At 42.2% G+C, this 12,355-nt stretch overlaps 1 protein-coding gene and 1 non-coding gene across 7 annotated transcripts in view; both read left to right on the top strand.

Annotated features, from left to right (window-relative positions):
* JAZF1 (JAZF zinc finger 1) overlaps positions 1-12,355 on the top strand; it is a 336,089-nt gene that overhangs the window by 52,330 nt on the left and 271,404 nt on the right. The gene's annotated exons all lie outside the window — the stretch shown is intronic.
* Positions 7,818-7,919, top strand: LOC117313712 (U6 spliceosomal RNA). Its single transcript, XR_004528292.1, has one exon. It is a non-coding gene; the product is annotated as a U6 spliceosomal RNA (small nuclear RNA).

Raw genomic sequence — 12,355 nt, 5'->3', positions numbered from 1 at the left:
CTTGGCCCAGTACTCATAAGGTTAGTCTGGGGATCCTTGGCCTGGTATGGAGCTGTCCATAGAATCTTTGTCACTTCTCTTCATAAGCAAGCTTCAGAACTTGGAATAGATGTCCCGAGCTGCTGACCACTGCCTGAAATATCCCAGAGCCTTGACTGGGTGTCTGGAATAAACTGTTTGTCTAATCCCCTTCCCTTGGAGGCTTCAGGCAGGGGGCTTTGGCCAGAAATGCTCACCCCACCTCCTCTAGGGGAGATCGGTCCAAGAATGTACTTTCCAGTTGGCTCAGAAGACTCTCGGAGGTCAGGAGGGGACTGAGCCTTGATCCAGAAAGGAAAGAACTTTTAGGGTTCAGTGGGACTGACTCTCCCCTTTTTCCTCCACATATGTCAGACTTAGGCTCCATCTTTTAGTCCTGAAGTATAGTCCTAGGTGGCCCTAGAGACAGTAGTGTCCCTGAAATACCGTGAGGCAGGGGCTTAGGGGTGCAGTCTTGTTGGCAGGTGGTGGGGGAACTTGGCTCAAAGCAGCCCTGCTCATATCAGCGCCCCCTCCCACGCTGTGCCTCATCATACTTAATGCCCCCACCATCTGTGCTTGGCTTCTTTGTTTCTTTTTTTTAAATCTGTGCAAAAGACACCCTGTGAGAGACCTCATCTACTGTGGTCCACCCAACCCTACCCATCCTCCTCTCCTCCTTAGGCTACTTTTTCTCTTCCTATTTTTTTTTTTTTATCACTACCTGAAATTTTATTGTGTATGTGTTTCTTGGTTTATTTGTCTCTCTCCTGCACTAAGATAGTTGAAGATAGGGAATTTTTTTTCTTATTCACTGCTGTCTCTCCGGCACCTAGATCATTTCCTGACAAGTGGTAATTATGCTATAAATGTTTGTTGCATGAGTAAGTGAAAGCCTAGCAAGCACATGGCTTTTCCTTGGAGTGGGTGTTACAGGGTGGGGGTGATTGTGAGGGGGCTACACGCTTTCCACCCCTTCTTGGTGCCTCTTTTGCCTGTGGAACATGGTTGTTCTCCAGCTGCTCTTGAGCTGCCAGATGAGGCCGGGTAGAGTAGGTGAGTGGCTTATTTGGCAGTTTTGAAGGGAATTTGTCTGCGTGGGCTCTGATGGAGTCATCTAAAGGTTTGGTTCTGTCTGGAAAATCAAACTTGAGATCAACCTTGGTCTTGGGTTGGCAAGCCCCTTGCATCATCTGATTGAACTCTAAGCTGAAAGCATCATCCATCCATCATTTAATGAGAAATAATTGTAGGGCAATTCAGCAAGGCCCAGCAGTACTATTTTGTTAGTTATCTCTAATGCTTGCATTGGGGTGAGGGGAGACAGGGAGGACAGGTTAAGGAAGATGGCAGCCCAGGCAGCTTGCAATCCTTCCAAAGGGAAGATCCTCAACTCTGGTGCTTTGAACACCAGAATGATGTTAATCAGGGGCTTTTTTTGTATCAACATTGTCAACATTTACATTCATTTTACACATTGGATTTGCATCTGAAAAGACCAACTAAAATCAACATTTAAGCGATAACACTCATATTTGCATATGATTGAGCATACATGTTAAGTAATTTTAGCCTGGCTGTTGCTAGGAAACCAATTAATAACGTTCTGCATTTCATTAAAAACTGGGTTCTATCTTTGCTTTCATTTCACTTTACAATTTAGCGGCTTGTGCTGCACTTTTTCTCCCTTGGTAAATTGTGACAGATAAATTATCATTTTACTAAATTTATTTCTGTGATTACAGTTGTTAGTCATGTCTGTCAATACAACTTCAAACCTTTCTTCTTTAATGCTTCGGTTGGGAGGGAAGTGAATTTTAACTCTTAATCATTTTTTCCTCTATAGCTTATGGGGACTAAAATCATATTTTTGCAAAGGCCTCACAGATTGTGGGCTAACAACAAAAATAATTAAAGCAATCTTCCCTGTTCCATAATTAATTGCACCTTCTCAGTGTGGTGACTAATAATTAGAATATTAGTCACTATTCAGACACTATTCAGAAAGTGACAGACATCTGATTAAGCATTCATCTGCGTTTTGTTTCTCATGTTTGCCACGGTTTGTGGGCTAGGCCAGGTTCTGTCCTTTATGCGGTGCAATTAAAATTTTCATGACTTTATTTTACATAATAGACCCCTGCTCTTATGAAGAGAAAATACAGTCTAAACTACCATAAGTGCCTCTTTGAACCAATCACCTGGGCAGTTGCATTGAAATTGTAATGACATTTTGCAGTTTAGCATTTTGTAGTATTGATCTGGTCAGAATGCTCATTAAAAAGCAAAATTAGTTTCTATTCATATCTGTTTCACAGTATTTCAATCACTTTATTTGGGTGATGCCTACAAAAGCATCTGGTTCTTCAACTAAGCTAAAATGGTGATCTTGCCCATTTTCTAAGGGCAAAATAAAGCAAGTTAGAATCTGCTTTCACATTTTATAGTCCAGTTTGGTCTTTAGGATCTGAAGGTATAGTACAAAAGAGGGCATGGAATTTGGAAGCAGCCCTGGAGTCAGATTCTGGCTCAGCCCCCTCTGTGGCTCTGTGCCTCAGTGTGCTCATTTGTCAGATAAAGAAGAAAGGTCAGCCCTGGGGAAAAGATGACACCTAGGATTGTAAAGAGCAGGGCCGGCTGTGCGTACTTGGCAAATGCTCTTTCCCTTTTCCGCAAGAGCTGGTTGGGCACTGCATTAGTTTGCTAGGGCTGCCATCACAAAGCGCCACGGACTGGGAGGCTTAAACAACAGACATTTATTTTCCCACAGCTTGGAGGCCAGAAGTCCAGGCTCAAGGTGGCAGCTGTGTTGGCTTCCTCTGAGGCCTCTCTCCCAAGCTCACAGGTGGCCCTCTTCTCCTGTACCTTCCCTCTGTGTGTCTGAGTCCTAATCTCTTCTGAGATGAGGACACCAGTCACGTTGGATTGGAGCCCACCCTAAGGGCCCCATTTTCATTTATTCACATCTTAAAGGCCCCATCTCCAAATACAGTCAAGTTCTGAGGTCCTGAGGGTCAGGGCTTCCACATGTGGATTTGGAGGTGGGGGGGACAGTTCAGCCACTAAGGGGCACTAACCGAGAAGCTGCACATGGCACACTGCCGTCTCCACTCGGCTTGGGTCCTACTCAATGGTCAGAACAACTGAAACCAACTGAAACGGAGTCAGGAGACTGGGTTCTTTGGTTATGACTTTTCTGGTTAGGTCAGGGTTGCTCAGAAACATTCAATACTACTACCCTGCCCCTTTATTTTTAGTTCTTATTTTGATCTTTTTGGATATATTCTAAGACCGCTTCTTTCTGACCTTAGTAATACGTGAGGGTCATCACCTCTAGGCTCATAAGATCCTTATATTTATCCTTCATTGTTACTAGATGTGGATATACCAGGTGTAGGCGGTAGGGACAAATGTCCACTTCCCTTTTTAAATGAATTGTGGGAAAGTGTTTGGCTTTGAGGTAGTGGGCAGAGGCCAGGCTTTGGGGCCAATACACTATTGGGCAATTGGAATTTAGTGACACAAATACTGTAGAAGGTCATTCATTCATTCAGCTACTGAGTGCCTACTGTGTGGCACTGTGCTGGTCCCTGTGGCTATAATGATAAATAGAGGCAGTCATGGTCCCTGCTCTTATAGAGCTGACAGTCTAGTGGGGAAATAGACATTAAAGGCCGTGAGGCAGAAAGCAGCTTGACATGAAAGGCAGGAACTGAGAAAAGGGCAGTGTAGCTAGAGGAGAGTGTAAAGGAGGGTGTAGTTGGAGATACAGCTAGAAAGCCTTCTACGAAGACCAGGGGAGTTGGAAAAGACTTCTGGAGAAGTGACATCTGTATTTTTCAGTATAAATATAACTGATTTCTTCTGGTAGAGAAAGGGGAGAGGCATTTTTAGATAGAATATCATAACTTGGTGTGTTTATTATGGCTCAAGTGTCCTTATATGAAGGAATCCCATTGTTCCAGTTAGTGGAAGTTCATACTTGAGTGGGTTCAAGCTAACTAGGAGTTTACTAGATTTGCCATATTGAGATGTATCTGCCTACACCGATGCAGAGGCTCATTTAAATGGAGAATGAATGAATGAAAGAAAGAATGAATGAAAAAACAAATGGGTGCTATGTTACTGAGTGGGTGGCAGTGGTGGGTGGTGCTCCAGGGTGGACCTGACCTTAGAAGCAGTGATGCATTATTGATCCGTCTGTTCAGATCTGTTGGACTAACAGAAGACAGGCTGCACTGACATCTCAGGCCAGTGGTCCCCCAGCGTGTGTCTCCTCCTCTTCTGCAGTTCTGGGAGGGCCCCTTAAATCCTGCTCACTGGTCCAGCCTCACCCTCGTTGCCTAAACCAATCTCCCAGCTCTAGGCAGGAGAGACTAGAAAGAGCTGGGTCAGCAGTTACTGTAAGGCTGACCTAGGTCACCGTGGCCCAGTTCTGGGGAGCGAGATTCAGATAATCACGGAAGCTGAGCTGCAGAGCATGTTCCAGACATGGTGGGAGTCCAGACTGCTTGGAAGAGGTCTGTCTGCAGGGAGGTATGGGAGGAGAAGCTGCATCAGAAGAGACTGACAGCTCTATCTCTGACGGAAGAACTCGTATGTCATTTGGTTTTGGCTCAGGCATGAATCTTTGTTTCTTTCCCCCAAAGAAACTAAAATCAGATAAAAGAAGATTTAAAATTGGAGCTTAGAATGTTTTCTTCTGCTTTTAATAATTCATTTACTTAAATAGACATAAACAAGGCCACTTGCTAGCTGCTGTTAGGTAGGAAGTCTCTCTATTTCAAAGGTTTTCCTAAATGTAAGGAGTATTCTTTGATCTTGAAAACCAAGATTTTTCTTCCCTTGTGAATATTGCCACCAAACAGTCCTCAAAGGTGGCTTGAGAGAGAGCTACTGGTAGTTTCCAAGGTCTTGGGATTCAGCTATACCGAAAGACCACGACATCGAAGGATTATTGTAAATTGAGGGCACAGATTTACTTGTGAGTAACGGAACAGCTGCCTAAAATAACATCTGAAGGGCAATTACCTCCAGTCTACTTTGATGAATGTGGGCTTTATAATCTGTGGCCAATTAAGACTATCAGTTCTTCTGGGCCCCACAGAGAAATGTACAAACAGGAGACGCCCTTATCTACATTGGCCACATGTGCATGACTGTGCTTCTGTTAAATTTGACTTGTTTTCAGCTCAAGCAAAGAATAACTGGTCTTTGACTTTGAGGAGACTCAGGAAACATTACTGAGTGCCCATTGCCATTTCAGTAGGCACAAGGAGTGGGATGAAAACATCCCACATCCCCTCTTGGGTTTCGTGTGAAGAGTGGGGAGCAGATCAACATGAATACAGGGAAATAGTCACGGAGATCGTGATAAAAATCCTGGCATTTGCACATCATGCTGCATCTCATGGCTTTATAGATGACTTCTGGATTCTACCAGCCTGTTCCAAAGAATACTTTTCACAGGGTTATTCTTATTTTGAACTTGTAGATACTTTTAATTGCAGTTCCACATTACATTGCCTGGGTGCTCCTGCTGGTACCAGCCACCTCCTTCAGGGTGCTCTCTGGCTTCCTGTAGGGGCAGCTCCCAGGCCAGAGCAGAGAATGCAGCATTGATACAGCAAGAAAAGGGAAGCCCCGGATTTCACAGGGGCAGTGAGGGGCAAGCGGTCTGGCATCTGGAAAATGTATGCCTTAGAGTTTAGTTGTTTAGCATCATTGAGGTCTCAAGCAGTCTGCAGGCAGTGGGGAACTGGAAAGAGGGCAACAGTGTAGAACTGGGCAAATCCATCACTTGGGGTGGCTTTTCTGGGTTAGTTGGGCCTCAGCTCAGCAGTGGCTGTTGGAAAATTGTCAGACAACTTGGGAACACATGCATGGATTCCAGGGGAAAAGAACTGCTCGCAACTAGCAGTTCAGACATCTTCTACCCTGTGGGACAAAGGGCAGTATGCCCGCTCATCTGCCATTCATATTTATTCACTTTATTTTTTAGCGCTTGATACTGTGACTTAACCTCTCCCTGCCTAAGTTTCCTCAAGAAGCAAGATGGGTTTGATGAACTGGAGTCAGAGGGTTTCCTTGGCTGTTATGTTCTGTGATTGTGGAATTCTACTAGGAAAGATGCATCCGGTCCTGAAAGACCTCTACTCCAGTTAGGAAGTTTCATTAAACTAATGAAGAATAAAACAAAACAAAGCAGCATGAAAACTTTAAGCACTTTCACAAGGTAAATGGTGTCATAAGACAGAAAGGAGCTGGTGGCCCCTGCCACGGGCCGGAGTGCCCAGGAGAGTCTTTACAAAGTCTGGAGGGTTTGGACTGTGTATTTCAGGATGGGCAGGGTTTAGAGGGCGAGGAAAGGAGAAGGCATGCAGAGCAGGAAGGGAAGGGAAGGCCAGAGTGGGACAAATGGAAAAGACATCTGTCTTGCTCAGTCTTGGATCCAACACTTAGTAGAGGCTTGTTAGGCATCCTTGAATATGTAAATATACCAGAATATAACTTCTGGTCTAGATTTATTTATAGATACAGTTATCTAGGGGACTAGTGGGGTGAAGGGCAGGGAAAAAACAGGCTAAGACAAAATTAAGCAGGAATTTATTGCCTGTTTATTGCTGTGTCCCAAATGCCTAGAATAGTGCCTGGTACCTAGTGGGTACTCAGCAAATATTAATTAAATGAATGAAATGATCAATGACATGACTTCAGACTGTCAGGTAAGTAAATGGGGAACATTGGAGGTTTTGGAGAAAGTACCATTTAGGAAAGAATTGATTGTAAATGGGGGAGTGAGGAAACAAGGAAACCAGTTAGGAGATTAGGAAGTAAGCACAGGGTCATGAGGAGGGTCTGAAATATGAGGGGCATTGGAAACAAGAGGGGAGAGCAGGATGCGGGATTGGCTGTTGTGGGGTGTGAAGAGAGTCAAAGATGCCTAAAATGGAAGGTGTGAAGGTGTCTAGGAGAAGAGGAAGATGACATAAAGGGGAGCAGGTAGGGTTTAGCTGGAGGCGAGGGGCACTTAGGTAGCGCGTGGGGGTGAATCGCCTCCGTGAGGTGCTCGCAAGTTGAAAAAAGGTTGCAATTCAAGAGCGTCGTCTCAGGGCTGGAGATCAGGTTTGTGAGTCATTGACTTGAGAAGCAGCGGCTCAGGGGATGTGGGGTGGGCGGCGGGGCGGGGGGTGATGGGGAGACAGGGAGGCCACCCCTGGGGGAGCACAGCCATGGCCTCTGTTCATAGGACTGGTGGCTTCTACCCCGACTCTTTCTTTTAGAAACATCACAGACATCCTGGAAGCTATGCTCTGTTCTCGTCTGGGGAGTTTTGACTTCTCAGGATTCTTCTCCTGGCCCACTTCCCCAGCATTTCCTCTATTACTTATGTTGGAGCATTCTGTTGCCATTGTTATTTTTCTGGTACTATTATCCCCTATGTGAAACTCTATAATTTGTGTCAAATACATGAGCATCCTCTATAGGAACCGATCTCCTTTCTATTTTCGAAGGGTATACTGCTCAAAACTCTGTGTGTGTGTCTAAATCTCTCTTAGAAACTGAGCTATAAGGACTAATTTCACAACCTCAAATGACAATATACAGTATGCATTTATTGAATACAACTTGACAGACGCTAATATAGCAGATGTGAATTCATATTGGAACAAAAGGACATAGAATACCTATAGAATACTATACCTTTCTCATTTTTACTTTAAAAGTTCTGGTTTACTAGAAACTTCTGAATAGAATTAATTGGGAATTTTAAATCCTTGTTAAAGAATATTTTCCACGCTCATTTCGGCAGCACATATACTAAAATGGAATGATACAGAGGAGGTTAGCATTCCCTGTGCAAGGATGACACACAACTTCATGAAGCATTTATGTATCTTTATGAAAACTCAAAAAAAAAAATCAGTTTTCACTTTTCCAACTCAGGTGGACCAGATATCTTCTGAACCGCCCTCTCTTTTCTCCCTCCTTTCTTTGTTTTTCATAAATCTTTTGAATATCACACTGGTGATTACCTAAAATGAACTTGGATAAGCCAGAATTTTGTCACTGATGAGAGTTTTGACAAACTTTCCTTGTGGTGTGCTGCTTGCCTTTTAAACAAATGACTCGCGAAAAACAATTTGGCAGCCTCGCAATTGTAAATTTCTCAGCGGCACTTTGTGTCTGTATATCTCTTTCAGGTCAAGCGTCTGCTGAAAAGCTATTGAGGATGACGCGGGAGTAAAGATACCGCTGTATGAATGCAGTTTTTACAAAAAAACTTGGCAGTTCCTGTAAATAAGTGAAGATCATAACTTGTATTTACCTCTGTAATGTCTAGACTAGAGAATAAGAACCATGAGTTTATAAAAATCCAGGTTGCTGTCTATAAAAATAGAAAAGTATTTTAAAATTATGGTTCCAGTGGGGTAGTGATGAAATTTTTAGTGTATGGTCTTGGACCAAGTGGGTAGCTATCTGGAGAAAGATGAAGTTGTTTCTGTATCTCATACCGTTCAAATAAATTCCATCTTGACCAGTTCAATTTATATGATCAGTGTGATCTTCAAAAGAATTATGAAAAGAAAGGAGGGAGAAATCAGGAAGGCATTCATAAAATGGTCTGGTCTACTTCATTTGGAAAAAGTGAAAATGATATTTTTAACAAGGATTTCAAAATATGAATATATATTCATATCTGCTTAAAATGAAAGGACTGGAAGAAACGTGTAAATTCCTTTTGACTTTGAAGTTAAAAGTTAAGCCTTTTAAACTATGACTCAAAATTCAGAAACCAGAAAAGAAAAAAATTGATAAATTAGACTAAATTCAGATTAAAAAATGTTACCTGGTAAAAAACACAATAAGTAAATTCAAAAGACAAATAACACTTGAGGGAAGAAATTTACAGTGGACAAAGGGCTAATCTCTATATATAAAGAGCTCCTACAAATGAATAAGACAATGACTGGCAAACCAGTAGAAAAATAGGCAAAGGACACAAACATATGATTCACAGAACAAGAAATACAGATTGTCTCTAAACCAAATAAAAGATCTTCAGACTCAGACATAGTAAGAGAAATGCAAATTTAAACTAAGTAGCACTTTTTACTTCATTGGATTGGCAAAAATTCTGAAATGTGATAATCGTACATTGTTGACCAGATGTGCACCGTACTCCTGAGAGTACAAAATTGCACAACCCTTATGCAGGCCAATTTAGCTGTGTCAAGATTACAAATGCAGTTACCCTTTGACCCAGCAATCTGGCTCTGGTACTTTTTCCCTGCAGGTACCCCTTGAATACATATAAAGTGACGTATGTAGGAGGTTTTTCATTAGTCCATTGTTTATAATAGAAAAGATTGGAAACAATTCAAATATCCATTAGTAGGAGACCAGTGAAATAAACTGTGAATCATCCATACAATTGAATATTGTGTAGCATTTAAAGAGAACGTGGAAACTCTTCATGCAGTGATATGGAAAGATCTCCAAGATATACTATTAAAATGAAAAAAAGCAAGGTGTAGAACAGAGTAGGTAGTGTGCTACCTTTGGTGTAGAAAGGAGTCTACATTCATATCTGCATGAAGAAATACTGAAAGGATAAGCAGACAGAAAAAAGAAACTTAATAAAATGGTTCTCTTTAATGAGAGGGTGGGGTGGTGGACAGAAAAAGGGTGAGGGTAGCACTGTCTGTTGTATTATTTTTATTTGTGAACCATGTGAATTATTATCTATTCAAAACAAAAAATAAGTTACATGTTTGTAAAATTGCATTTCAGTGGCACTTTAGCATATGTCCAAGGGCTGGAAATAGCTCCCCAGACATTTATCATCTCTTGTTTGGACTCTTGGCTACAGCCTGCTCAGTGGGTCTTGTATGTAATTTATCTGGAGCTGTGCTGTCTAGTATGGTAACCACTCACCACATCTGGCTTTTGAGCGCTTGAAATGCGGCTCTTCCAAATTGAGATGAGCTGTAAGTGGGCCAGATTTAAAGACTTAGCATGAGAAAAGAAGAATGTAAACTATCTCACTATCACATTAATAATTTTCAAAATATTGACAGATTATAGTGAATGATAACAGTTTGGATTAAGGGAGTTAAAATATATTATTAAATTAATTTCCCTTGTTTTTTCTTACCTTAAATGTGGCTCCCAGAAAATTTAAAATTACATATGTGGCTTGGCTCTGTGGCTCGCATTTAGTTTTTTTTGTACAGCACTGATTTAGAGTCCTGTCCACACTTGGCCATGTCTGCCAGAATTACTTTCTTTAAAAAAAAAAAAAAGGCTAAGCATGCTTTAAAACCTTCGCTGACTCTTACAAGCCTATAGAGACCCTTTGTAATAGTCTGAGATGCTTCCTTTACCCGTTCCCTACCTCCCTCGTGAATAAACACTGCTTCTCTTCACTCCCCAGACTGCAGGCCTCTTCGTAAATATGAACCTTTGAATGTACAGTCCCTTCTGCTTGCAGTGGTCCTGAACCTCCATTTCTTTGCCTTGAAAACTCCTACTTGTCTTATAAACCCAATTCATGTGGCCCCTTCTTTGATGACGCTTCCCTGGTTCTTCTGTCCTATTTCTTTATAGTATTTGGTATACCTGCGTGTTCTCACGCTCATCATCTGATACCACCATTCATCCTTTCAAGGGTTTTGTCACCCTCACCAGACTGTGAGCTCCTGGAGGGCAGAGCCAATTGTTTTTGTGTTTCCAGAACCTGAAACTGCCAGTAAATAAACTCCAAAAAGTCACTAGGAAAATGAGGTTGGTTGTGTTTCGTTGAGAGCACACCCATTTACCTGCCTGGCCTGTGTATTGAGGAAAGCAGGCTCAAACCCTGCAGGTCTTCGCTTGGTTAAAGATAAACCTCTTTGCATAGCAAACAAACTTATTGTTACCAAAGGGGGAAGTGGGGGGGAAAGGATAAATTAGGAGGTTGGGATTAACATATACACACTACTGTATATAAAATGGGTAAATAATAAGGACTTACTATATAGCACAGGGAACTATATTCAGTATCCTGTAATAACCTATAATGGAAAAAAATCTGAAAAAGAATAGATATATACATATGTATAACTGAATCACTTTGCTGTACACCTGAAACTAACACAACATTGTAAATCAACTATACTTCAATTAAAAAAAAAAAAAAGAATAGACCTCTTTGGAATGTTCTAGCTTTAAACAGGCCAGCCTTCTTACAGGCAGAAGACTACAATCTGCGAAGATGTCAGTAGCACCAAACCCACCATGAGTCGTGGTTTCAGGGTTGTGTTCTGACTGGAAGGTGAGAGGTGTTTGTTCAGTCAGAGAACAGAAATCTCCATGCTGGCCGAGTGCCCGTGTTTGTAGAAGGTGAAGGTGGCAGGTAGTTGCCAGAAGGTGAAAGCACGGGTGGAGGCTGGCCGGCCACAAGAAGGCTATGAGTTAGAAGAATAATGAAGTTCTCCATTATTCCATGGTCTTGTCGATCTTACTTCGGTGACCGTCTTACCTGCTTTTTAAAATTCCCGTTGTCCTCATCTGCTTGTGGGGTCTTAAGCTTTTGCTTGAAAGAGGAAATAAGAGTAATAAACAGAATATCCAGGGTTGGTGGAACAAAGATTTTAGGAAGGAAAAACTTGGAATTTTGCGGGAAACTGCTCTCCTTAGTTAAGTCACCAAAAGACTCATGTTTACATCCAGATTTTAGAAGCTTTCTTACCATTGTTCAGGATCCATTTGTTTCTTATATTACAATTCAGATATTGTCACTAGGCAAAGCTTCTTGTGCCACGGTCATAATCAGTTGGATGGGGAATGCTTTCTTTTGCAAAACTTGGAGGGCTGGTGGTGTAGTAGGAAGCACAGTGTTTTCAGGGGGCTAGAAGAACTGGTCTGAAGCCAGGATTGCCACTTGCCTAGTGGTGTGAGCGTAAACAAGTTACGCCACCTCTCTGAGCCTCATTTTTCAGTAACATGAGGTTATAAACACCTCCTGGGTTGTGAGCATTGCAAGGAGAATGAACACTGGTGCTAATATGGCTCCTGGACCATGGTGGGTTTTGATAAATAGTATTTATAGCTCCAATGTGAATGTAGATTGTCTTTTGCAACTGTCTGGTGTTGAATCGCCAAATGAGCACATCCAAGGCAGAAGAGGAGTGTGTCCTTTCATAATTGTGATGGACTGCAGTGATTGCTGGACAGTGGCAATCCTTACAAACTGCTCTTCAGAGCCTCACGGTCATCTGAGCGGGGGCAGGGGGTTAGGGGTCAGGATGCCTGGCTGGAGAACTGGCTTTACCGTTAGTTAGTCCCATTCATT

The sequence above is a fragment of the Tursiops truncatus genome, chromosome 9 (genome assembly GCF_011762595.2).
Source record: "Tursiops truncatus isolate mTurTru1 chromosome 9, mTurTru1.mat.Y, whole genome shotgun sequence".
Lineage (NCBI taxonomy): Eukaryota > Metazoa > Chordata > Mammalia > Artiodactyla > Delphinidae > Tursiops > Tursiops truncatus.
The sequence above is the reverse complement of the archived record's forward strand: the minus strand, read 5'-3'. Positions and strand labels throughout refer to the sequence as shown.